Source organism: Siniperca chuatsi, linkage group LG1 (genome assembly GCF_020085105.1).
Source record: "Siniperca chuatsi isolate FFG_IHB_CAS linkage group LG1, ASM2008510v1, whole genome shotgun sequence".
NCBI lineage: Eukaryota > Metazoa > Chordata > Actinopteri > Centrarchiformes > Sinipercidae > Siniperca > Siniperca chuatsi.
Window position 1 is genome coordinate 22,460,907 of NC_058042.1, and position 27,040 is coordinate 22,487,946.

At 39.6% G+C, this 27,040-nt stretch overlaps 1 protein-coding gene across 1 annotated transcript in view; it reads right to left on the bottom strand.

Moving 5' to 3' along the window:
* The window catches only part of esrrga (estrogen-related receptor gamma a), a 150,583-nt gene extending 135,284 nt beyond the window's left edge, over positions 1 to 15,299 (bottom strand). Inside the window, exon 1 of the mRNA XM_044200868.1 lies at positions 15,009 to 15,299. The gene's annotated coding sequence lies outside the window, so the exon portion shown is untranslated. The remainder of the gene's footprint in view (positions 1 to 15,008) is intronic.
* Between the last annotated feature and the right edge of the window lie 11,741 nt (positions 15,300 to 27,040).

Below are 27,040 nucleotides of genomic sequence, written 5' to 3' on the forward strand. Positions count from 1 at the left end.
TTTCCTACAGTCTATGGTTTCTACTAATTTCTAGATGGATTGGATGACTGAGTGACTCAGCAGATTATCATGCTGGTTTTAGATAATTTGTGAACCATATTTAGGGCCAATTGTGAGTTTTTCTTCTTTTCAGTCATGGTGTCATTGGTATCAAAGGGTGACTCAGCAGGCTAAAAATATGACTCTGGTCTGAGTTTTCCTTTAGACCCATATTTCTATCTTGTTCTAGAGTTATTCTTGTTACTGGTCTCAGTATTGGACATCTGTATGACAGAATGTGATTCAGTCAGCTATAAATATGAATGGCCTTTCTGCTCGGCCAGCCATGTGGATTAGCAACTCTTCCTGCTTTTTCACTAGGCTCAAAACACACTGCAGCACGCTCACAAACATACACACACACATGCACACAAATAACCCTCGCACTCACATTCTCACTTGCCAATGTGAGAATGGGAGAGAGATGCTGAGTGTGAGATGCAGCTTAAAATGGCCTGTCTCTAGCATACCAAAAAACAATTTGATTTACTTTCTATATTCTCTCCCTGCTTCTATGTTGAAAACTCTTCAGTGCTCATTATGTTTCTCTCTCTATAAGCTATTCTGTTCGAGACTAAGAGGGACCAGGTTTTCTCCACACAGACTTTGTTGGTGCCAAAAAGTGCACATTGACAAATAGCAAAAATTCAAGTTAATTTAGTTGGTAAAGGGTCCAACTCCACTGCATGCTAGAAAGACACTGGACATGCCAGAAATACAGAGGGGGAGGGAACTGTGTACGATATCTGCTCTCATGTCACCGGTAAGAGCTGGCTGATTTGGTTTTATGCACAAAATGACATGTATAAACAAAGCTGTAAGTGTCTTTTGACAAAATAATCTTAACTCAAGGTCCACTTTCTAGCTTTTTCCGGAGCTTTCAACCATATCTTAGGAATGCAACTTCGATCATGTAATAACAGGTGGTCGTATCTGGGAGGTGAATGTAACTCCTGACTTTGTTCAAAGATGGTCTTTGCTGTTGCAGGTGAATGGCCTCCTTGACTCTTTGCTGGACTTTCACTGACTCCTGTCTATGACTTGGCTACAGTTTAGCTGAACATGGAAGAACGGACTGTCGAAGGGCAACTTGGGGAGGTCAACATGTTTCATTTTACTTCACTGATTAGTTTCAGTTTCAAAATACTTCACCAGAAATGTGTAACCCATCATCATTATAGAAGTATCATATGTTACAGTAATAGGTGAGAAAGGATAATTTTCAACATTGGAGTTGATGCTTGAAAAAGTGAACAAATAAATAAGCCTTCATCTCCATTATTTTCTCCCACAACATAAAGCTGAGGTCCTTACTACTGCCCACTGCTCCCACACAGTAAAATTCTTTTACATCTAAGGATTCATTAATAACTCTGTTTTTGTCATCAGAATTATCTTGTCAACAACAGTGCTTCAGTTTTTCTTGTGTTTTGACTAACATTCTGAAGTGATCAGAAAAAAGCAACACATTTTAAGTAAATAAAGAATAAATAAAAATAAAAATACATAGTTTCAATAGTAATTTATAAGCATGGCACTGTACATATTATGACAATATTTCTTAGTCCTTTTTATTGATTATGTCAAACCTCAACTGGTCAGTGTCTTCTTTTGTAAAAGGGGTCCTCCTGTCCTCTTCCTCTTTCCATTCCACCCCTGACACCCAAAGCTCATAAGAAGAGATAATTATATATAACTACACAGACCCTGCACCATTACCACCTATGGAAACAGCTGTTTGTGTTGTGTAAAAGTTCATGGAAAAAGGCCTGATCCTTGTTAGTATCATCATACTGTCATACTGAGTTAGACTAAATAGAAAATTTCCACTTGCTCATGAAATCTCCTTCAGTACACCTGAGATGGCTCTGTGATAATACTGTTAAGCACTGTTAAAGGTTGGTTAAAATGTTATATCATAATGACACTATAAACTGAATTATACAGTTAATCCAGAAGACATCATATTACTGGGATTTTGAAATGCAACATCTTTCTGAGTCTCCAGTCTCTAGTCCATGGTCAACTTTATTAAATATCATGATTTAATGACTTCTAAAATGAACATGGCAATTTGTCATTCAGGCTCGTTGACCTCAGTTATTTCATGCCCGTTCTACCCATTTATGTTCTTTGTCAGATCTGTAATTGACAGGTACATGTGAATACACGTGACTGGTGGGTAAGATCTGGTTTCAATGAAAATACTATGGCTGGTACATGATACTCATCGAAGGAGAAAAGCCATGAGCGACCTCATCAGTGCCTTGTATTACCACGTACACACTGCTACACACACATACACACACAAGTATAAGCATACAAGACCAAGAGACATTTAAAAGGGAATCTGATTGAATTAAGGGAGTCATATCTTCGTATCACCAGATTGAAGGTTTCAGTGTATTTATATATGTGTATTTATACTCAATGGTGTTATTAATAGCCTCCAACAGGCAACAAGACACCATAAGGTGGGGTGACAAACAGATCCTTGGATTATTAATAGAAGGAGATGGAAAAACTATGATCAACAAGCAGAGACAGGAACATCCTGACACTAACACTTAGGGTCAAGAACAAGATGGTGGTGGAAAAGGGGCGAGAGAGAGAGTCATTAAAGTCATCAATATTTTGATATGGTGTTATATAAAAATTAAGGTTGTGGCAAAAATCACATACACATACAGTGTGTTTTTTATGCAACAAATGTGTTGATAAATGTATTCAAAGTTATAATCGCTGCAATGTGTCAGTGACCTCATTCTAAAATGCTAAGGAAGAACAGCTTCAGAATCTGTACATTCCTAATTCCTTAAAATTACTTTACAAAATGTACCAAGCTTTTTGACCCGTGACAAAAAAAAATCACATTAACAGAATTCTCAGTTCAGTAGGATGTTGAGAAACGTCCAGTTGTTCCTGTCTTCTAAATGCAATGCATTGATGGTGGTGAGACAAGCATAGCTGTTTTCTAAGCTGTTGATAGGGGTTTAATTCCCAGCCAATCAAAAAATTATCTCCTTTATCATGGCCTCAGACACACTGTTGTTGCTATGTGTCAGATTTGTTGTGGACAGAGTGGAGACAGAGACAGAAGAAGAAGACTTACGAGGACTCAGAAAACAAGGCTGCTGTAGATCCTTGTGTCAAGTGTCAACTCTTCAAAAATGGCTATGGTTTAGAAACCAGGTAAAATGGTAAAGTGGAGGATAAAAAAGTTTGTCTGGCGAGGTGCTTGCTCACTCACTGTAAACCTCTTCAAATAAGAGTGCTGGCTAAATGCCAAAATGCCATTTGAGTCTTGAGTCTTTTGTTAGTTTTGGCAATCATCCCAGTTGGTGATAATGACACTTAAGTTACGAACTTGGATACCTGGCAAATCTGCTAGACAAGCGTTTACAATGCTGCTCACATGGAAACAAATGAGCAATCTGACTAGTCAGCAGTTTAACCATATTATCTACAACACTTATTAAGGCAAACATTTAAGTTACTACACTAACCGTATGTAGTAAACATCAATTACTTTTTTCCAGAGGTACTGTACTTCCTGGTTCCAACTATACTTATGATTGTTGTGGATGCATGCAGTTTTTTATTGCAAAAGACCATTTCTACAGACATTATTGTTGCTTTTACTTTTGCTTTAGCTTTCCAATCAGTTGTTTAAATATACGGTTTAAACAGGGGATTTAAACTTTGTGCGGCTGCTCGTGTTGGACAGTCTAAAGCTCTGCCTACTGGGGTTGTGTTGTCCCCAAAATTCAGCACTGACATTTGAAAGTAAAATGTTATCATAACTAATGATGACCGAATTTACAACGAGAAGACCAAAGATTCCAAAAAATATCCTTTGAATAGATATGGGGCTGTATGTGAGAAACTGTTCTGAAGTAAAGTGTTGGTTGAAATTGATTTGAGTTTGGCCATAGGTGGCTGTGGAAAATATTCTCTCACAGAGGGGTGGTAACTGTTTCCCACAGTAGACAGAAGAGCCTGTGATTATCAGTTTCAAACAGACAAACAGCTCAAACTAGGGCAGAATGCACACACATACAAACACAAATACACACCTCTGAGTATGAAGGGTTGGACAGTTTGATGTCCTCTTTTTTCTTTCCATTTCTGTTTTCATAAAAAGGCAGGTGGTCTGGTAGATGAGTACAGACAGAAAGAGGGAGGAGAGGAGGGCTGTTTCAGATCAGTATCAACTGTGAAACACTAGAGAACGAACAGTCCTCTCTCTGTTACCTATTCCATCCCATTACCACTGGCCATCCTGTGACCTCTGACCAGTGCACTTTATGCCGGCATTAGCTGCATTTAGCTTATCCACTCTAAAGCTGAGGAAGCAAACGTCAGCTCTGTTGGAAGTGCTTGGTCACAACTGGCCAAGAAGCAACATTCTTTGTCATGGCTCCCTCTAAATAATGAAGTGCTAATAATGAGTGTATTTACATGGAAACCTATTCCAAATCATTATTCAGGTAACCTGCTTATCCTTGATATTGTAACAGAATGGATAACGTTTTAGTGTTTATGAGTGTCACTGTGTTAAGAGTTCAGCCAAGATAAAAAGTAATGTTTATTGCAGTTACTGCATTTATATAGCACTTTTATTCAAAGTGCTTTACAATTTGCCTCTCATTCACCCATTCACACACACACACACACACACACACACACACACACACACACACTGATGGCAGCGAGTGGCCTGACCAGGAGCAATTTGGGATTCGGTGTCTTGCCTTCATCACGTGGACAGGAGGGATAACATGCTGTCGGACAAATGGGCTTTAGGTCCAATGGGACATTTTTCGAACTATTGGGGTTTCGAAATAATGGGCCGTCGGAACAATGGGCAGTTCCCGACAGGGTGAGCTGGGGATCGAACCGCTCTACCTCCTGAGCCACAGCCGCTCCATGACAGTGATTTGTGTGAGATAGCGTACACTTGATTGGCAGAGAGTTTGGGGGGATGTTTGTTGTTCTTCCTGCTAGTTTTGGGAGCGGGAGTTAGTCTAAAAGTGGGAATCTTTTTGCTGCTTTGGCATTGGGTTTGGCCCACGGTAGCTTGTGTACTCTTTGCTAATAAATCACCAGTGAAACCAGGTAACATCACGTAGCCTTCTGAGGGATGCTACAATATGAAATACTGGATAATCAGAGGTTAAATACACAGTAATGGCATCAAACAGTATAACACATGATGTATCTGTCTCTTTATTTTGCTCTGATATTTATTCCTACGGTGATATATTGACAGTTTGGTAATCGAGCAGAAAGTCCTGGCCAGCCTTGCGAGAACCAAAGCTGCCAATGGAAACATGGCAGACAGTGTTTCCTTTAGAGTGTGATATATTGTTTTAGACTGTGTTTTAGACTATATGTTGTAAACATTGTCTCATTATCCTTATAAGTTGTTCGGAAGAAAATGAGCACACCTTGCCTCATGCCAAAGAGTGCCCCTCACATTAGGTTTTTCTCTTTTTGGTCACAGTCACGTAGGTCCACCTGTCCTACAGGGATTTATATATTCCACTAAGAAAACAAGATCACCTTTGTCTAACGCTATAGATGTTGCCAGACACCATCCTGGGGAAAAATAAAATGAAATAAACTTCAGTGGAGGCCCATTAAATGACTGGACGTGTCCCCTGCGTGGCTGCATAGTTTGTGTATGGCAAGGATACACACTCTGACAATATACTGGGCAAGGCTCTGCTCCTCATGCAGAATAGAAAGGCTTTCATTTTATGGATATTTTTACATTTTTGATGCTCCATAGTTCAGTACTCTAGAATAAAAGTTCAGTAGGCAGCACAGAGGGTGAGTGAAACAGAGAGAGTGAGCAAGAAAGAGAAAGAGAGAGGGTGAATGAAGAGAAGTGAAATACAACTTAAGGACTATTTGGCTACTCATGATTTGCTTAATTTAACATTTTAAAATGCTGAAATAAAGCCAGTATGGACAGTCAAGTAGAGGTCTCATGTGAGTCACTTACATTTCACATCCAGGTTAATCAAAAAATAGCACCAGAGTGCACTGTATATCACAAGTTGATTGTCAGCAGTGTAATATTCCAATGCAAATTTGACTTTGCTGCTGTTCAGGTAAGCACACACAGTAAAGTAAAAACAAACAGAGTTCAAAACAAAATTATGCACATAGAGTTAGAACATACATACTGTATGTTAGGGCTGTATATGAGGCGTGAGATATTTTAGCATGATACAGTATCATAGCCAAAGGATGGAAATGATAGAAAGGAACCACTCTTCAAGCAACCATTCTTTGTTATTGGGCTGGTTATGGTAGTTATGGTAACTCTTGATAATATTACTCTATGAAGGACATGGCTAGAGTGCAAAAAACAGCTTCACTAAACTTCACTTCTGGATTTATGTGATGCCTCAAAAATGATTGATTATAATCCTAAAACCATTATCAAAACTCTGTGCTATGCTTTTGACAAAAAAGATGATCATGAGATGGAAGGAAGTATCTATTTGCGTTAATTCTATGAGTAACACTAGGCAATGTCCTATCTATTTTTAGTAATTCCATGAATACAGTGCTGAGGGGCAAAACATGCTGTCCTCCTGCTAATGAAGCTTTCAGCCCCGCGCCACAACCACACAATGACAGCTGGCAGGGGAGGGGCAGGAACTACACGCCATGAAATAAGAGGGGGTAAAAATTGATTAGCAATTTTCATTTGCGCTAAGCTAAACAAAAGAAGGCTGCTGCCCTACTCTGCATATCATCATGGGGTGGGAGAGGAGGAGGGTAGGTAGTGTTGATTGTGTTGGGGTGGGATGGGAAGTGATCCTTCAGAGCTCAAGGCATCTATTGTTTAGTTAGAGAGGATGTGGGTGTGGGGGAGCAACGAGGGAATCAGGACAGGGAGACAAGAAGACTAGGGATGAGGAAAAAGTGACAAGAGGGGAGACAGGAGGGACGTTGAGGACAGAAGAAAAGGAAAGGGGAGAAAGCGAAGGAGAGGAAGAGAGAAGGTGAAGAGGGACAAGGAGGCAGGTGGGGGAGGAGGTGGTGTGGTTAAAGAGAGTAAAGTAGATGGGTGGGAGGATTGAAAGAGGGACAGGGAGGGAAATACTGAGGGACAGGGTGATGGGAGACAAGAAGGAGAGGGTTAAAAGAATGGGGTTAAGGATGAAAGAGATGAAAAAAGGCAAGAGAGAGGGAAGGAGAAGGGTGAAGAAAAGGCATGACGAGGAGAGACCAAAAGCAAAAGGTCAAAAGAAGGAGGCAAGTGGTTGATAGAAGGCTTATTTATTTTTATTTTATTAATTTATTTGGTAGCATAACACACAATAAACACAGTATATTGTCCCAGATGTAGGTTAAAAATGTATTAACATCTGTGGTCTTGGGTTGGGGAGCTGTTGGTGATGTACAATTGGTAGACGCGAAAAAAATGTAGAGGCAAAAAGGTGATGGTGTGGGTGAAATCTGAATGGCCAGAGTAAAAAAGCACTTGGAGAGAAGAGCGAGTGCGGTGTCCAAGAGTTCACGACCAATTCTGAAAATTAAAGCTGGGCCATGACAGAGTCAAATGCTCATTGAAAAACGAAAGCAAAGTGGCAGGGGGAAAAATGACACCACCATCACTTTTAAGTTATTAAAGCCAGTGAATACAGAGGCTCTGACAATGGAGAAATGTGCCAACACTGAGGAAAAAAAACTGCTGTACGTGTGTAGTACTGTAGCCAAGCCATGTTGTTGTTTGGGCAGTTTCTTGAAGGGGTTTTGGCATGACCAGGATGCATGATGGTTTATTAACAGTGACACTAATGCACCTCTGTGTGTATATGTGTGTATGTATGTACTTTCAGCAGGTTGTCATTAATTTTTTGTGGCTTAAACACGTGCACACACACACATACACACACACAATAATAAATGCAAAAAAGACGAGAAAAATAGCAGCTGGTAAGTGAGTGAGAGGGGGGAAAAAATCAACAACTTTTAACCAAAACACTGTACACAACTCTAAATTTAATTTTCTGCAAGATTAAGCACAATAATGACTAGCTTTATAAAAACCCATAACTAATGGCTTCCAATGAGGCAATCTATAGGCATTGATCTGCTGGGTATCTCATAGACTTGCAGTGCAAAGCCTATAAATGAAGGAGAGAAGAGGCAAAAGGAGAAAGACAAAAAGAGGATAGAGGAGCACCATATGGAAAAAGATGAGTGGAAGAGGAGAGAGAAGAAGTGGGTGGTGAGAGAGAAAGAGACAGGTGCAGAAAAAAGGGGAAGGTGAGGATCGAGGAGACGGATAAGAGGCAGAAGAAAAGTACAGTGAAAAAGCAAAGAGACCGGGAAAGAGAAGACAAGAGGAGAAATCTTTCTTTCGTAAATGGTATAGTCCTAGTTTGGCTGTAAAGAACACATAGTACCTGAGTTGTCACATTAACAAGAACATTTCACAAAACCTATAAACATCTCAAATAAACAAAGAACTTAAGAAACACAGTACTGATGAAGCAAAGACTCTGATGGACAATTAAAGGAGCACTCCACCAATTTTACATATGAAGTTCAGTTTACTCTTGACGAACTGTACTCAGCTTGTGAAAATTGAATAATATGTGAATTGTATAATATCCTCTGTGGCTCTGGATTTAGCTTTCCAATAACTTCGCTTATTTTTCAAACATCCAAACGAGTGCAGCACCATGAATGCTTTTGATGAGAGTCTGCCCAAAAGTGTGTGCCATCCTGATTTGAATGATTATTGTGTCGGTCCTCTTTATGACAGCTTTTTAGTGTGGCTGTTCAGAACAGGTATAAACACTTTTGCCTTCAGACATGGTGGAACAACATATCATAAGTACTAGTTTGTTTTGAGCATAACCCCGCCTTTATTTATCAGTTAATACTCCTTGCATCTGATTCTGAATTTGACAGCTAGTTAGAAGCTTAGTTGTTACCAAATACACTGTAGACAGGGACGCTAACCAAACACAATGCTGTACAAATCATTGCAGTATGTCACTGTTCTTTAAGATCATGACTATCATGTATCTAGTGGTTGCACTAATCCTGTAACAACAGCGGTGTAGTTGTGTGTAGCAGAAAAGCACAACTAAACAAGAGCAACCCAGCTGGAGTTAAAACATGTCACAATAAAAATCATCATTATATTTTTTAAAGGTTATTAGGGTAATTACCTATCTAGTGGTATTCTACAATGCTAATCCTACACTTGACAGCTTTTTATAGGCTCACTGACTAAGAACTAAAGGTGGTGGCATGTGAGGAGGAGGAGGAGGAGGAGGAGGAGGAGGAGGAGGAGGAGGAGGAGAAGGAGATGAAACAATCCTCTGCTGAGAATGCACAGAAGCTTAAATCCAGAGAGGGCTGCTTGCGTTAATCCCCATGGATTAAGCTTCTAAATACTCCTATTCAAGCCAATTAATTCATGCATATATCTGTCTCCAGCTCTTTTCATGTCATTTAAGATGATGGAGGGCGACTTCCTGGGAAATCAGGAGGAGGGTGGATATGTATCTACATTAATGCACACAGGGCTCTCTCTTCAGGACTATGTGGCTACATACATCCGGATGCGGCACACACACACACACACACACACACACACACACACACACACACACACACACACACACACACACACACACACACACACACACACACACACACTACATTGCAGAGGTATACAGAGAGTTTAATGGGGAAATGATGGTGGGAGGGTGAGGATTGAGAGGGGTCTCCAAAAGTTGACTGACATATTCTGACAGCTGAATACTAATCATGAGATCAACCTCTGGCTAAATCTACAGGATCTCACTGGGGCATCTGGCTGGGAGAAGCATGAAAAGGATTAGCAATAAATACAGAAGGCTTATATAGAACAGAAGAGAGACACCAGTGGACAGACTCAACAACTTGAAACAAAAGGTTGAGAGGAAGAAGGAACTAACAAGAGGGATCCAAGTGGATCCATTTTTCATAGGGTTTTCTAAGGATAGCAAAATAAGCACAGTCAACCAAACAGATACACTGGGAGTAAGAAGGACGAAAAGAAATCCCAAATAAAAGGCAGACAGACAAAAATATATGAAATGTATAGGAAAGTAGAGAAAGACCAGAAACACTACTGCTCTTAAATGCTTTTGGTTGTACTTTAAAACCATCATCAGGAGCAGGTATACCGAAAGCCTGAAATGGCATCAATGCCTCTGTCCTTTTTGGGAGTAACTCTACTCTATGATTTAAATATCAGACAATCTCCTCGTAAAATAGAGCGCTGGACTAACGAGAAGAAAGACAAACAAGTTACCCACTTAATACTCTTGGTACATTCTTACATGAATTAATTTCCTGTTTGCAGTGATGTCACTAATGATATACTGTGACATCATCAGGGTCTGAAGTGGACTGCAGTCTTTAGTGTTTCAGAAGCCTCAAGTTTCTGGTTACCTATCTGTCTGTGTGTGTGTGTGTGTGTGTGTGTGTGTGTGCACAAGCAGGCTGGCAGGCAGCAACCACTGCATAGAGTATTAATAGGAACTCACATCACCCAGAAAGGCTTCCAGATAAATAGAAACTCACATCAGGCTCGCGTCTATGATCAGATTACATCCTCCAGACGATACCCAAGGATCAAGGGTAATGGCAAACGGTAATCTGATTACCAAAAAAGGGAGTAAAGTAACCTCAGACTGACAGAAAAAAGGTTAAAAGATTTACAAATATGCAAAATTCTCTTCATAGACTTCACAACTTTAAGATGGGTGACACATAACAGACAAGCTCATGACTCAAACTGCGTCGGCTTAAAGACTCAGCAATCAGGGCCCAACCACAAATAGTTACAAGTCCAATGGTAACAAACAGGCACAAACATGTGAGATTAATAAGATGTGTCATTGGCTTCCCACTGACAGTAGATATTATTGCTGGTGTGAGTCTGTTGACCAGTTTCCGAACGCACACCACCAACAGCTGCAGAATCAGCACGTTGGAGCCTTGGAGGGTGGCTACGATGAGACCTGTATCATATAAAATTGAGCCACTGGTGTGATTAGCTGGCTGTGCTCAGGGTCCATCAAGCCCTGACTCATTGATTTATTAATCAACATGTAAATGGTGAGTTTACTGTCTGAAGCTAACCGAAAGAATGGCAACAACTTTACAGCAGCACATCAGTATATCTTTGATTCTGTCCATTCATAGGCATTAGATACACCTGGTAATTTCTCTGATGTCTTGCTAAAGGGAACTCCAGCATTGTGGATGTTTACTAACACAGCAGGTCTTGTTTAAAGGTATAATGACAAAGATTTTTCTAAAAAACAATGTATAGACTCATAAAAAAATAATCCCTATCAATCATCACTTTTGACCCACTAGAAGTGTGTGGCGGTGTCTGTATCTGCAGAGACGTTACCCTCTGCCTGTATTAAACAAGCAGAAAATAACGTTGTATTTCTCTGATTCACAGCTTCGTAATCACTTTGCCGCTTCCTCTCTGCATTCACTCTCTAGCTCTCTTGACCACCGCTGCTCTCGCTCTCTCGCTCGTTGAGCTGGGGAGGAGGTGCCAAATTTGAAACATATGTTTACCAACTGCAAACGACAAATCCTACTCATTATGACTTTAAGGACAGTGCCCCTTCTGTATGTGCCAGTGCAATGTCCAAGTTAGGTAGACTAGGAAGACTTGCAGGTGGTCATCAGCAATACAAAATAATTAAGTTACACATCAATAATCACTCTGGGGAAATTCATGTTCTCATGTGCTACATATTTAGGAGCAGTTGGCAGTGCACATGTTGCAGTGTCCAGAGACCAACTCCACTTTTGAGGTCAGTGACAGGAGTGTTACATATTTCAGAGGAAACCAATGCAAACACGGAGAGAGATATTATATTTGTAGCACATTTAAGAATAGTACAAATTCAAGCCATGGTTAGAGCTGAAATAAACATGATTTATTCCTACTACAAGCTTGTAAACTAATCTACCAATGGGATGTAGTAGGCTATTATCTGAGTATTGCAACTTGTTTCTTTCTTGGTCATTTAGCCAGAAAAGCAGCTTGTAGCTGTGAGTTGATAGCACTGCTCCTCTTATCTGATTTTCTTCAACTCAGGTAACTGCTGTAAGGTGTGCTCAGTCCTCAGATACTGTAATTAAGGTTAGCTGAAAAATGATTGTAGCTAGGAAACTCTTGTCAGATTTAGACTGCAACAAGTGAAAAAATGGGACACGTGTGGCAGGACACAGTACAAGACTGACCAGCAGCATTTCAAGAGTGTAAATCTGAACACCTTTTAAGAACACTCATATGAATGGAAAACATCACACTCTCAATCTTTAAACTTTGCATCTCTCTTACTCTCAGTCCCAGGCTCTTGCTCTCCTATTCTGTCTTTCTTTTAACAGTCACTCTGACTCTCTTTCACTCTGATCTGACATCAGTCTCTCTGATTGGCCGACCCAGCTCGTGCACTAACCAGTGACACGCTTTAATTATTGAGCGGCTGACCTCAATTGGTTGGCTGGACCAGCCTAAAACACATTGCGCCACATATAAACACAGTGCGTGCACATACACACCAAGACATTTACACACCATGCTCATACACTCACACAATCTCACTACATACTGCACACTTACATGCTCACCCTGGGGACAGTTTTCAAAGTCTAAATATACATACTGTGGACAACATCAACTCTGCCTGTTACTCCTCTCTGTCATTGATGCTTTAGGTATGATAAGTATCATGCTGGAAAAACATACATTTACCATTTACTGAGATACAATATACAATAATATACATAAAAACATGAACTGAAGATGTGTTTAAGATTTTTCATTCACAAAACATATTAGTTTGTGGAATGAATTTCATTCTGCTAACCTATTTACAGTATAGCTTAGCTTAAACTGCAGGTACCTGTGAAGACTAATGTAGGAGATATAGAGACTTTCATAAACCAAAGTACACTTTTCACTTATTTTCTTATACTTTGCCATAGAATTTAGATTTGGATGCACATGTGTAGTAACATGTTGTATCTGGATATACAATGTAACAATAGTTATTTTATATTCTTACTGCAATGGTTACTACAGAAGGAGACATACAGTACTGTGCTCTAGTACCACTGTCAAATAAAATGTAGAACATGTCTGGAGAATAAGCAAATTTATACCAAACATTAAGTGTAGTGTTTCAAATACATGCCTTCACCAGGGATGTATGTTATTTACTGTGTGTGGTATATTACATAATGTATTACTTGTTGTAGTGTAAATTGGTGAATGAAGCTCTAATAACAACAAAGAAAAAAAAGGTATTGAATTAATAATTTATGCTGACAGACAGCAGCTCATAAGGGCTGTCAAGTGTAACATTAATGGTTATCACAGTTCATTTGATAGTAATATACTGTATATATATAGTCCTAGAAGGGTTTCCTTTAAAGGTACAAGAAGTTAAAATATTTTATATAATTTACGATACAAAACTGATGTTGATTGGAAACATGAGTCCTGTGATATGCCTTTCATAACTGGGGCTGCAAGAAAGAGAAATGATGTACATGCTATCTATGCCATAATTTAATTTCTAAATATATCTCAGAGTATGATCTCTGTCACACTTGTCTCCCTACAAATGATCAAACACAGTAGACGATACTGGACATGTGATATCCATATCGCTTCATAAGACATGATGCAACCAGGGCATTTTTAGATTAGGGTGTGATGGTAGCCTAGAATATTAAATGCATTTCCACTGGTTGCACTTCACTGGTAAATGTGAGAGGAGAGAGTATTTTACCTGCCTGCCAACCTCATGATGTCAACCATTTGACACTTAATGCAATAAAATGGCACATGTCTTCAGTAATGACATTCATCTCAAGAACGCCTTCGGAAACATGAGTGACATGTTGACTCTCATTATATTTTGATGAGTGCAACCCAACTGGGCTCCATGGCATGCTGTGTGGCTTGTGGCCTATCATTAGTTACAAATAGTTCAATGGGTCACACCGCTTGGCTCTGATCCCAAGACCTCACAGGGTTTGAACATACATGCCCCAAACCACAAGCTTACCTCAAGTACAGTAGCTGAATTCAAATTAGTTGGCGGGTAGACAAGTATTTATTTGTCTTTAAACTATCGGGATATTGGGTAGGATGAGTTAATACTTAATTTTGCAGGCTGCTTATCATTTTACAAGTCTTACTGTATTTAACCTTCCTTTAATTAAGGAAAATAATTTTAATTTAATTTAATAATATTTCTAGATTGTAGTGGGCCCTTGGTCAGAGTACAGATTTTAATGTTGCCTCACCATGGACTTTTTCTGCATAGTTACAGGTGGTTTCAGTGCTACAGCACAATGCACTAGTGTAAGAAAATATAAGAGATATATTCAAAAGGATACATTTCTTTTTCTAATGCCCCTCAAAAAGATCAGTTAAAATGTTTTATGTTGCAAATTTCACAGACAACTAAACCAGATACATATACATACTAGCATGGACACACACACACACACACACACACAAATGAGTGCAGTCAAACAGAGCTCTCAACATGGAGCTTCATGCATCCATGCGTATGTCTATGAAGTTTGGCACTGTGTTTCTTTGGTCCATACGGCGTTTTGTATTTGCCATAATCCCCTGTCAGCAACACTTAGGCAGGCAGACAATAGCAGAGAAGATCGGCAGCCAAACCCTTTTCACTGTAAGCTTGGCAGGTCAGCGTGCAAGCAGCAGGTTACACACACACACACACACCCACACACACACACACACACACACACACACACACAAACAAACAAACAAACAAACAAACAGTACTGCACATGTACAACCATGCAACACATACACACACACTCAGAAAACACACATGTCCCGCTGAGATGCACGTTACTCACACCGTCTCCCGGCCCTCTTCAAAGAGTTGTGGTGCAGTTCTCAAGGACACGGCTGTCTGACATCTCCTCTCTTTCTCTCTCTCCTCTCACTCTGGCATACTCTCTCTGTCTCTCTCCCACTCTCTCATTTGCCTCTTGGTTGCAGGACGCTGCCACAACAGATGCAAGTGTGTCGCTGCCTTTCTCTTCTCCTCTTTATTCCTCCCTTTTCCCTCTCTCCCCTTCTCTCCCCTCTCCTCTCTTCTCTCGGTTTGCAGCTGAGAGGCAGAGCTCATTCTCTAAGCCATGAAGCAGGGCTTCTCTCTTTTTTCAAGTGCCGAGTAGTGTGAGAACGAGGAAACGAGAGAAAGAGGAAGGGAGGGAGAAAGAGGAGAGGAAGGAGTGCTGGGCGAACTGACCAAACTGATGTGCCACTCCAGGACACCAGCGTTCTGCAGACAGTCAGCCAGAGTCCTACTGCAGGAAAAACAAGCAGCTGTATTGTAAAGCAGCAGAAGCTGCAGAAGCATCACATATGTTTTAGCCTCACAAAAAGGAGACAGATGGACAGAAACAAAAAATAATTTGGGGAGGATGAGGGAGACAATTGGGAGATGAGAACAAACAGAAACTGACATATTATATCTGTTTAAACTGTATGTTTAAACACACACACACAAAAACTTGAAAATCTAAAACTGAATGCAAAGAAATGTGGGTTGTCAGGCTGAACAAAAATATACAATATACGGTACATTTTGTCCTGGAATATCAGATGATAGGATGTAAGAGGGCCAAAAAGAATATGGATGAGAGGGGGAAATAGGTAGAAGAGAAGAGAGATGTCTTAAAAAGACGAGAGGGGAGAAGTGGAAGGGAGTGTAGAAAAGAGGAAGTCTAAGTATTCCCCAAAGCCTTGCTGTCTTTTCTGAAAAATGGTCCCTGCAGACCCGATCCAGAAAGAGGCAACACAAACAAACACAGAGAGCAGAAACAAACATCTATTTATGGAGGAGGGGGGTCCAGTTTCCCAAGCACATTTGCTAGCAGCTTTTCTGACAATGTTACCAATTCAGCAGTTTAAGAGTAACAACTAGAGGACAGGAGAGGAGAGGAGAGGAGAGAAGGAACAAGTAGAATCTCAGTTAAATCCAGTGTCCTCAAAAAATTAGTGACATGAGTTTCATAGTTTTAAACCAGCACATGGACCAATGCAGAGCAAAATAAATTTCATTAATGTTCCCATGTGGCTTATCATGTACTATACATTAGAACAATTTCAGAATGTGTAACTTTCCTTAAATTATTTTCAATACATCCCAGAAGTAGGTCAATGCACACTAGTCTCCTGGAAGTCCCTCTCCCTCTCTCTCTCTACAGGTTAACAACAACTAGTACAACACTAGTACAGCCTCAAAACAAAAAGTCCAGATTTTGTTGTGTCTTGAGTCTATGGTATTATAAGGTATTATAGTGCAGGTAGTGCTTGATGTATGTGTTCACGTTTATAATAATAATACAACTTTATTCATAGAGCAGTTATCAAAACAAAGTACAAAGTGCTTCACAACAAGAGAAATAAAATACCACAGTGAATGATGAAATATAAATAAATAAAATACATAAAATACACAAAAGCAATAAAAAAAACAGCCAGTTCAGGTAAAATCATGATAGGCTTTCTGATAAAAATGTGTTTTGAGAAGAGACTTAAAAGAAGACACTGACTCAGACAACTTAATTTCTTCGGGCAAGTTGTTCCAGAGCCTCGGGGCCCTGATGGCAAATGCTCTGTCCCCCTTTGTTTTTATCCTGGACTCAGGTACAGACAGAAGACCCCTGCCCAAAGATCTCAAAGTACGCAAAGGTTCATAAGGGAGCGAGGCCATGGAGAGCCTTAAAAGTAATCAATGAGATCTTAAAATCAATCCTAAAACAAACATGGAGACAATGTAAAGAGGCTAAAACAGATGTGATGTGATCGTACCTCTTGGTCCTGGTTCAACAAAAGTACAACAGTTTCTGCATCAGTAAGATTTAAAATAGATTGAATTTTTGCAATGTTTCTCAGGTAATAAAAACATGGTTGGACAAGCTTAGTGATATGTTGCTCAAAACATAAATTGCTATGAAACAGCACACCAAGTTTTCTTACCAGTAGATGGCAGTATTTGTTTAGTGATGTGTTGGGGCCAATAACAAGGATTTCAATTTTATTTGAGATGAGCTGAAGAAAATGTATCGACATCCAGTTTTTTATGTCAGACAGGCAGTCCTGCAGAGAACTCTGCGTACTAAGGTCAGTGGGCTTGACAGGGAGGTACAACTGTGTGTCATCCGCATAACAATGAAAAGATATCCCATGTCTGCGGATGACATCACCCAAGGGAAGCATATGTAAGGAGAACAGTATTGGTCCCAGAATTGAACCTTGAGGCACACCGTACTTGATATGGGAGAAGGATGACATGAAGTTATTAATGCTGACACAGAATTTCCTATTGGACAGATAAGATGAGAACCAGTCTAGTGCAGTGCCAGATATGCCCACCCAGTGCCTCAGTCTATCTAAAAGAATGCCATCATCAATTGTGTCAAAGACAGCACTGAAGTCCAGCAGCACAAGAATTGAGCACATGCCTGCTTCTGCATTCATCAAAAGGTCATTAGTGATTTTGAGAAGGGCTGTCTCAGTGCTGTGGTGCTGACGAAAGCTAGATTGGAACTTATCAAAGGTATTATTGTTTTCCACAGCAGCAAGAAGCTGCTTAGATACAAGTTTTTCAAGAATCTTCGAAATAAAAGGCAGTTTGGAGATTGGACGATAGTTATCCAGGAGGGCGGGATCAAGCCCAGGTTTTTTTTAGGACTGGCTGGACACAAGCAGTTTCAAAGTAATCTGGGATTCAGCCAGTAGACAGCGAGCTGTTAAAAATAATTTGTAAAAGGGGCGCAATACAATCCATAACTTCCAATAAAAACCTAGTTGGGATTTTGTCCAGAGGGCTGGAGGACACTCTCACAAGATATATGATGTCTGTGAGTTCAGGCAGAGTAACAGCAGAAAAATTGCTCAAAGAATCCCTGAGTGGGTCATCCACATCTAAAAAGGCAGGGTTTGGGGTGATACCAGATCTTATTAACTCCACCTTTCCAGCAAAGTGCAAAAGAAACTTTTCACAATCAGCATCACAATCAGCAGGGGCACAAGGAGAGGCAGGGTTAACTAACTGATCCACAGTCTTAAATAGGAATCTGGGATTGTGCTGATGGGTAGAAATAAGTGCAGAGAAATGACATGTTTTTGCATCCTTCACCATCCTATTATAAAGGAGTAATAACTCTTTCGTAGCCACAAAGTGGACCTGGAGACCAGATTTCTTCCATCTGCGTTGTGCTCTTCTGCATTTCCTTTTACAGTTTTGAATATTATTATTTAACCATGGCTGTTTTCTAGTCTTTGTGTTTGGTCTATTTTTCAGAGGAGCTATGAGATCTAAGGTTGAAGAGCACAGGTGGTTAAAAGAATCAACCAAATCGTTGGTGTTGGAGGAATTGGGAAACACATTACCAGGAGAATTGAACAGTGCACAGAATTCTGAGAATGCCATCTAAGGATGCGTGTGTACTTAGAGGGGGATAAGATAGTACTAGCAGCCTCTAAATCACAGTTAAAAACAATGCATAGGTGATCGGTTACAAACATGTCCCTGATTTCCACAGATGGAGTTTTCAGGCCGAGACCAAAGACTAGGTCTAAGGTTATAATAATAATCATGTGTATTTATGTGTATAAGTGAATATGATGATTTGATATGTAAAGTGAATCTACGACATTATTAAAATAGTTTATAAAGACAAAGGGATTTTTTTAATAGAGTATTTTTTTCTGGAGAAAACAATGAAAGATCCACAAATTAGCCATGCTGTGACTACTAATTATTTATATGTCTTGCAGCTGAAAATCCCTGTATCACTGTTCTGTCTTTAAAAAAATAAAATCAGTAGTGTGGCCTTCTGTTATGCAAAGTTGTCATCAGTCATAATCGTGACTTTTGTTTGTTCTCCTGTTTCCCAAAGAATCATAAGATGAAATGTCAATCCCACTTCGGAATGAGAAAATCATGAGTCTCATTTTGTCCAGAACTGCGTTGCCCTCCAGGGCCAAAGAAAAGGCATGCTACTAATGCACTGATAAAGAAGCTGCAATTGATTTGCTGTGGAAATGCACCACATCAGCAGTGGATTTATCACACATGGGGTCAATCAGGGTACTTTTAGTTAAAGAGAGACCTGCGCATTGGAGTTTTTTTCAGACATTGTCCATCAAAATTGAAACATGTCGCACTCTTCTCCAGCTTTATTCACCAAATGTTTTTGGCTATCTTGCCTTCATCAGGGTGGCATCTGAGCTTATTTCCAGTGACCTTACATATAGAATATTGATCACAAAGCAGAAGAAAACATATACAGTAGCCAACATGAACCACTTTATCTTGTAAAGCATGTGTTTCATTTGGATTCATGTAAATGAATCCAAATTCATTTACAAAAATATGTCTTTCTTCTTGTTCCTTGACTGTGACATTTGACTTTCATTGAGCTGAATGATGCATGTGCAGGGTTTGACACTAGAAGGATGTTTTCACAGGCATCTACTGGAGGGGGGAAGTTTCTCTTTGCTCACTTTAAATCTGAGTTTCAGACTTGGATACACAAGCAGGACATCACAGCTAGTTTAAAGTCAATTGTAATCCAATATGCAATTTATAAACTGGGGAAACTTGGAACCTTCAGTGCACATACACTGAGAATGAAGTTTTCAGTGAAGTAGGGCACATAAAATTAACAGTATTTGCATATTCATCGATTCTGAATTTTTCAATGAGGGGGAAGGAGCACATGTAATTTTAAAAAACGTAACTACATAACTGAACTTTTTTTGTGGAAAAACTGTATCGGACACAAATTAACAAATCTTTCAGTGAAGCCTACAAAAAATCTCAGGTCTTCCTCACTAGATAATGAATGCAGATTTATGCATGTACGTACACATCAGGAGTAGTAAGTTTAATAATCAATGATCCTATATTATTACAATAAAGAGATATGGTATATTTCTTCAGAGATAAAGTAAAGGTAAGAAAACAGATCTTCTTCCTCATACCATATTAAGTACAATTTTTATGGTATAAATTCAACTAACTGCATTTGTAATACAAAGAATATACTTTTCCTGAGTCTGATTGGACTGTACATTATATCCTTAAATGGGTATGGGGAAATGTGAGAGTAAACAAGGCTGGAGAGGAGGCCAGATGACATAACATTCGATGCAAGAATTGTGATGAGGAAGAGGAGGGAAAAAAGGAAACAACAAAGGAAAGGGAGGAGATGAGAAACAGAAAAGGCAGGAGACAGAACAGGCGAAGGAAAGGACGAGGACATGGAGGAAGATGATAAAAGCAGGGACACAGAGGAGGAGGTGGTGCAGGGCAAGGACAGGGGTGAAGGGTGTAACTCACTCCTATCCCCATCACCAGCTCCCAGTCCTAATTTACCCAGAACAATCAATCAGATCAGGAGGCAGACACTGATAGAGGACTACTATGCAACAGGATCCACCACGCACACACAAACACACTGTGAGAGATGGAGGACTTGCATGCAACAGGATCTATTCACACACACAAATACTTTTATGCTGACTAGAGAGAAAAAGTTTGCAGCTCATATCTGTAGCCTCTGCACTGACTTCTACCAACTAGGCTGTACTGTGTACCAAAGTCACCGCGGCTCTGTGGGGTCACAACGGGAGGTCAGGGCCCATGAGACAAAACGAGCACAGAGGGAACAGAATGGGAGTGAGAGAGCAAGAGGGTGAGGGAGAAAGGAGGGAGAGGAAGGAGAACAACGGCCAACAATAGGAGGAGAGAGAGAGAGAGAGAGAGAGAGAGAGAGAGAGAGAGAGAGAGAGAGAGAGAGAGAGAGAAAAGAGCACAGTGCAAAAACAGAGGACAGAAACGGCAATGAACAAGAGGACAAAGTGATCGCGCCCTGCCATGCTCTCAGAGAAAGATGAATGCACCAACCCAGAGAGAAAGAATAAAAGTGCGAGAAAAAAGTGGCGGACTGACGCCAGCCCAGGTACAGAAGACACACGTAGTGTAAAACAAGCACACAGATGAGAGGAGCCGGGAGATCAGTGAGAACATTGAAGTTTGTTCCTTCATGCTCAAGCACTCCTGGCCTTCTATCTGTCCCCCAGGGTGACACTTTAGTATGGACTCAACACACACACACACCTAAATTACACCTCACTTCCACATGCACACATTTAATTTGATTTATATAGCAGACTAGACTGTCTTCTTCTGGGGTGTACCTACAGTCTCTCTAGTGTTTGTGTCTTTTACTCTGTTCATCATCAAACCTGGGGAAACTGTAGCTCAGGTGGCGGAGCTTCTGCTGTCCACATATCAAAGGGATCTTGAGCAACACACTGCACCCCAAATCGCTAGTAATAGTGACAGATAATATATTGTGGCTTCTTGATATGACATTACATAAGATCTGGGTTTTAATGAGCCTGTATCCACAGATAAACTTTTGTGTTAATTAAATTCCTCCTTTATTATGATGTTAAAATTTTGGGTTTTCAGCTTTTATCAGGTAGGGATTTGTTGTCTTCAGCAGGATACATGTTTACTGAGTTGCCTTTAGCACGATCAAATCATCACAAATCAAAGATGTCCCATGAGTCTGTGGTTATGGAAGAGTCTCTTACAACTAAGCCACACTGTGACATTAATATTTGTTCTGTTAGCAAACCTTTTCTGGGTGGAGAACTAATGAATTACACCAAAATATATTTAGAATACGAAATTATTGTAAAGATATTTAACTTTAGATTGGAAATTGGAATAATCGGTTAATTTATCCATTTATAAACTCTATTCTCATTTATTATGCTACAGTTTATGAGGTCATAAGCAATAGAAAACATTTTTGTGATCAAGTTTTTATTTCTCCTAATTGGAGGGCGACACAAATGATTCTGAATCATTTGAGTCATCAATCCACACAAACAGTATATCCGGAAAACTGTTTATATGATATTGTTACATAAACATGTTTGTGCCAGTACCTGCTCATATACAGTACTGCAGGAATTTATTGCTCAGAATGAGCTCCTACCCCAGCTCACTGTCTTTCCTTTCACACCCCCCCCCAATTCCCCATGTAATAGACAGTCTAACACAAACAAACACTATCTTCAAGCATGGTTTATGTTGTGATAGATAACTTTCAAGTTTTTGAAAATACTCATATTGATAAGGATATGGCTGATTGTAACTTTCTTGTGTTCTCTTGTAATCATGCCATCATCAATATATTACATTTGATTCTAGGTGCTGATGTGTGGACTTTGTAAAAATTAAGTAGTTCACATACAATATCTGATGTATCACTGATGCATTTGTTTAGAGAAAGAATGCACTTTTAGAGGTTTTTCTTAGGTTTGCCTAATCATGCATCCTATTATCTTTACTCCCTGGTACTAATATAATGTAGTTGCCTAGAGAATATACTGTATTTCTACAGCAATCAACATCATGAATCTCAACACTATAAAATCAAGCTGATTGAATTTATGACTAATTTATTTGACTTAAGACTAATTGGAGCAATGCTTTATTTATCCTGTAAATTATCCCAAAGCGCCTCTGTGTGTGTGTGCATGATAGAAACAGACAGGGAGAGAGGGGGAGAGAGGACATGTGAGACCTACACTATCTATTTTAAATGATGACACATTTAATTTAGGCCCTGAAAAAGAAATTAAAAAGCATAGCTGTTATTAATGAAGATGAAGCATAATGAGAGAAGGCTACACAATGAAATGAAACATGCACACACACACACACACACACACACACACACACACACACACACACACACACACACACACACACACACACAGACATTTTCCTCACACTAAACTTAACTTTATAATTAATAACATCCAGATTTTCTCTTAAAATACTGTGGTGTATCCGTCTTAAATATAACTGGTAATAGTAATTGTAAGATCATTTAAAAGAAAATTCTGGTTCCATTCCATTTTCTAAGTCTGATCTAAATTGTTTTCTCTCCTGTATTTATGACTTATGAACAGGTGAAAAAAAAAGGTTTTGGCAGGTGAAAAATTTATTTTTTGTCAGGATAATTTTTTCAGGATAGTGTTTGCACAGAAAGCGAAGCGGATTTTCGTCTCCCGTTACAAGCATGAATTTGATTGTGTTTGTTGTTGTAACGCTCATCTCGGCCACTTCAGATTAGCGCCGATTAAAATAAATTTCTAGCCAAAAGAAAGACATGACAGTAATGTTACATAACTTGGTAACACACAATATATGTACCTTGTGTTTAGAGTGCATGGTGAATTTACAACTCGCCTGGAAGAAAATGTGAATGCTTTTAGTCCTATTTAGAACATGGGGTAGTGGTGGACTTCAGCTTCTTGTGGCCAAAATGAGTATTACAACAACAAACAAATGATCCTGACAAAAACATTTTTTTGCACCTGCCAAAACTTTTTCCACCTGTTTTGACAGAAAAAAAAATCTTACCACCAGTTTCACAGATGATTGTTTTTTATTTTTATTTTAAGGTCATAAACACAGGAGAAAAAAAAACAATTTAGATCAGACTTAGAAAATGGATCCCAGGAATGTTTTTTCTCACTTGCCTCTCAGGGATTCCGTAAAATACAGAGAATTCCTGCAAGAAAATCTGCATGAATGGAAATCTTGTCGTAGTTTGTTTTTTGTTTGTTGTGTTTTCAGATTCTTATCTGTTCCAGTTATCAATCAATGCAGCACAGATTAGTTTCCTTCCGTCTTAAGAGTGCTCCTGTGTCAAATACACAAATAGTGAGCTCCCTGTGAGCGCTTGTGAGCAAATTTCTCCAAGCACAAGGGATCTTCTCAGATCACATCATGCAAGATTTGAAATTTTCTCAGTGCATGAAGAAGGTTTAAATTCAGAAGAATGAAAGCTAAAGCCAAACCTGAAGCTACAAGGTTTTGATGTGGCAGTGATGTTTCCCTCAGCACTGTTGAAGTCATTGAGGTTGTAAATTGACTGAACAGAAAAACAGGCGGTGGTCTTAGTCTTCCCTTAATTTTGTTACAGGTTTGCCAATCTCATGCCATTAAATGTACAGCCTGCATAGCCTGCACTTCTATTGATTAACAAATGACAACAGCGTCAATGTGTCGCAATGTGCACTTGAGGTCAGGGACTTATCTACTTATTTCAATTCTTTCTTTTCTCCCTCCCTCTCTATCTCTCTTTCTCTAACTCTCTCTCACATCCGTTCCCCCTTTCTCCCTTTCCCCCTTTCCATCTTTCCATCGCAGTCTTCCCTCCCTCCCTCTAAATAGATATTGAAGTTTTCTATTTAAGGCAGATGCTGTTTAACTTCCTTGGGGTGGGAAGTGAAAGGCAGGCAGAGGACCATCCATCTCGCTATCCACCTGCTGACATCTTTAAACGCTATCGACATCCACTGCCAGCATTAACATGCAAAACCGCACTGCACGTTTGATTTCATTAGCTCATTGTGTACAGGGTTTTCTCTTGCCCTGTCGGTGGGATTCTGGCAGCAATTATTGGATTGGATGCAGAATTGGCAAATTTTCCGACTTGTCAGAGAAATGCCATTTCTGCACTGCACTAAGTAAGTTTTTACGACTCTTAATTAGCATACATCCAATACACAAAGTCCTTACCTAGTGGTGGGTTAAAGCACAGCGCCCAGTCTGTAATTTTTAATAATGCATTAGTTGTTTCTGTTCTTCCCTGGAAGGCTCGACATCAAAGGTTGGTGGGCTACCGACAGAGATGTGGTGGTGGTAATCAAACTGGGGAAGTATAAATAATGGCAGAAAAACAGCAGTCAGTTAATGTGCTACAATGGCGTGAAAATGCTAGCTAATTTGCTAGCATAATGTTACCAATCAAGCACCTTAAAGCCACACATGGTAATGTTACTCAATCAATGATGCATCCATTTGTAAAAACGAAAAGAATGACCTCTTTATTTATAGAGAGAGTTGCGATGCAAGGATACACTTTGAGTAATGCAATGAGTAATGCAAATAAACAAGCTGCAAATTGTACCCACTCCAAAGACCATAACAATCTTTAGGGAACAAAAGTCTGGCTAGCTTGGTTTAAGCATTAGTGTATTTCTCTGTGGAAATGGACATAAGAAAGTGGTTTACCAACAACAAAAGCTCACCTAATAAGGATGGTCACTCAGCAGGTGCAGCCATACTACAAGAATCAGATACCGCTAGCAGTTTTGTAGATTCCAGTAATGAAATGGGAACTAGTGTTGATGTTACCACCAAGCTAGCAACCGTAGCAGGGACAGGTGCAACCACCACCGTGCCATCTCTCCCGCTATCTCCTCTCCCCTCTCCTCCACCACCACCACTAATACCTGGGTTGCTGTTTTCCCACCAGCAGCTTTATTAGGCCCAGCCTGAGTCACCGAAGTAAGTAGGCCACAATAATATTAGAGATTTTTCCTGAATTGAGTTCCAGCTTTTAGGTGGTCAAAAATATTGGGTTGCCTGTTCAGTGTATGTTTGCTAATATCTAGTAATAGATAACAGAGAATAAAATGTCCCCTGAGCTGCACCCCGTCATAGGCTTGATTGATGCGCAATGTTAGTGCTGTCCATGGTGCTGATGCAACTGTCATGATGTTGCTGTTCTAGTGACTTTGTTTTGCACTAATAACTGACTTACATATATATGGAGTGAGACTACATAACTTTAGCATAGTTTGCCATTCTTATAAATAAAAGTCTGCACTATCGGGTAATTCAATTAGGGTAATTCAATTAGGGTAATTCCTATTTGGGTAATTCATATCGACTGAACCAAATTTTAATTGTCATCATTAAAATACACTACCATGAATTGATATGCTTATTGTATATCAATTCATGGTAGTCTTTAACATATAAACCTACTGCATAATGAACTATTCAATATGACTCCATTGTTGCATTAAAAAGTCAGAAAAAAATGACTTTGATTGTCAGGGCCCGCCCATAAAAACCAAATGCCTGGCCTGCCAGTTACTTTCCTCTAGTGCCAGGACTAACGACCATGAACAGTAACAGTGACATAAATTTGTTTCAGGACACATTTCAATAATATATTATCATCACAATAATTATATTATTCTATTTGTAGTTTAGTAAGGTAATAATTTAGCTTAAGGCTAAGGAAGTATTAGTATGAAGTGCCATACAAATACTATAAACTAAACTATACTCTATAAACTATGGGCTGGGCTCATTATTCAACATCACAAGGACCTTAGCATTGTCCTCTTGTAGCAGAACTTTGGGTGAATGGCGACATGGCATCTGTGTTAAAATCAGTTTAAGCCGACTTCTTTTAAAAAATCTGGGTATTTTCCAATGAAAACTGATAACAAGAGTGAGCATTAACTACGATATTTTGCTGAAAAACAAACATTTTTTTAATCTGATGTTTTGTGAAAATGGATAGCTCAAAACTATTGTTTTTCTTAGTAAAGCAAGTATCAATTTAAGTTTCCATTTTTTGGGATTAGACTGTATTTTTATTGTTTCTAACTGAGGTACCTGTGATTAAAACAATAAGCCTCTCTCTGTGTGTTTCTCTGCCACTCTCTCTCTCGCTCTCTGTCTCTCTCTCTCTCTCTCTCTCTCTCTCTCTCTCTCTCTCACACACACACACACACACACACACAGTCATATGCTCTGCACGGAGAAAGACACTGTAGGCTAGGAAGCGAGTACTGTATCTTTGCTGCCACCTAATGCAGATATCACACACGCCGTCTCCCAGCACCAGGAGGCTTTACAGCTACTTTGTCTCTAGCTCAGGATTTGGGTTTTTTAATCCTGCCGTGTGGGGGTTCAAACACACTCACAGGTCCTGGGCTCTTCAGTACTGCAGCAGGCCTTAGTTGGCGTGGGATTTT